This window comes from Mustela nigripes, chromosome 8 (assembly GCF_022355385.1).
Source record: "Mustela nigripes isolate SB6536 chromosome 8, MUSNIG.SB6536, whole genome shotgun sequence".
Taxonomy (NCBI): Eukaryota; Metazoa; Chordata; class Mammalia; order Carnivora; family Mustelidae; genus Mustela; species Mustela nigripes.
The window spans coordinates 76,342,736-76,344,485 of NC_081564.1; positions in this window are offsets into that span (position 1 = coordinate 76,342,736).

Consider the following 1,750-nt stretch of genomic DNA (forward strand, 5'->3'; position numbering starts at 1 on the left):
CTAAAAATGCGATCTGAAATATGTAGGGAATGGCTTATTTTATTTTAAGAAAAATCTGTTAGAACTGGAAGCATTTAATACCACTAAGCTTATTATAAAGCCAAAACTACAAAATTTGGCTAGAAACTATTTTCTGATTACTTCATATGTTCTTTCTGCCTAGCTGTAGGCAAACACCTTGATGTTATGAATTCCAACCTCTCCCACAATGCCCAGAACATTAAAAGATACTTAAGAATGACTTACTTGTTGAATTGAATGTTTGGTTTAATATTTTTATTGAAGAGGACCACAGGACTTACTGTTTTTAAATACTGATTTTTAAAAGATGGTCTTTGGATTCAAACATCTGTTGATAAATCCTAATTGTATCATATAAGCTATTTTTGTTAATAATAGCATCTATATCATAACCCTGTGTTATGAGGATTAAGTAGTACAATACATGTGAGATTTTAGAATTATTTAGAATTATTTAGATTTAGGATTATTACTATTACTTATCTTCTTTAAATTTGTTTCTTTATCTGCATACTGGGAAAAATGGGATTATGTTGTAGGATTATTATGAGGATTAAAATGTGTGCAAAGCACTTAGAGCTCTTAATATATGGTAGACATTATCACATATAGTTAAATGTTAACAGCAGGATCTTATCATGAAGTAGTCATTTTTATGTATAATTAAACATGATAGGTCTTAATTACTAAATTTCTAATCTTGTACACAAGACTGATATGAAACTAACAACCACAAATTGTATCATCTGTTCTCTATATGGTTATAAAAGAGACTTACATAATTTTGGTAGTATTAATGCTTCTCTCCAGTTTATACCTACCCACCAGAGATCACATGTGGATATAAATAAAAATTCAGTGATTATAAGTTTCTTGAAAGCATCTATTTATAGATAAAAGCACTAAATACATATTATGAGCATGCTTTAATCATCACAAAACACTTCCTTCTCTAACTTAGATAAGGAACAGATGAGAAAAAAGTCTGGTCCTACTTTTCAATCAACTGAGAAAAATGTGACAGAAGATGCTCAGACTGAGAATGTAATGGCTAATTTATCAAATGCTTATGCTTCAGGTATGGGTGTCCATAACAAATGCTATTTGTTTCATTCTTTTTTGTCATCTACATATTTATTGAAGCAACTGTTATTTCCTTAAGTTTTGATGCTATAACTTTTTTTTTTTTTTTTTGAGAGAGAGAGAGAGAAAGAGCAGGTGCAGGGAGGGACAGATGGAAGGAGAGAGAGAGAGAGAAATCTCAAGCAGGCTCCACAGCCAGCACAGAGCCCGACACCAGGCTCGATCTCACAACCCTGAGATCATGACAAGAGCTGAAATCAAGAATCGGCTGCTTAACCCACTGAGCCACCCAGGCACCCCTCTATGCTTTAATTTACTTCTAAACGTACAATGACCAGCTCATTTTTTGACAACACAATATAATAAGGTTCCACCTGGGGGATCTAGAAGGTTCAGTTACTCTAATGGCATTAATCTAAAATGGCTGTGTGTGTGTGTGTGTGTGTGTGTGTGTATGTGTGTGTGTGAAAATTGTTATCCAGTGGGACTTTGAATGAAGATTATAAGTAAGATTTGGACAAATGTTACTTGTTATTTGACATGGACTTTTAGTATCTTTAATTGCCAATTATCAAAACTCTATTCCCATGGTGATTTTCTTTGGTACTCTAGTCACTGACCTGGCTGTTTCTCTCTTTTTTTCTCT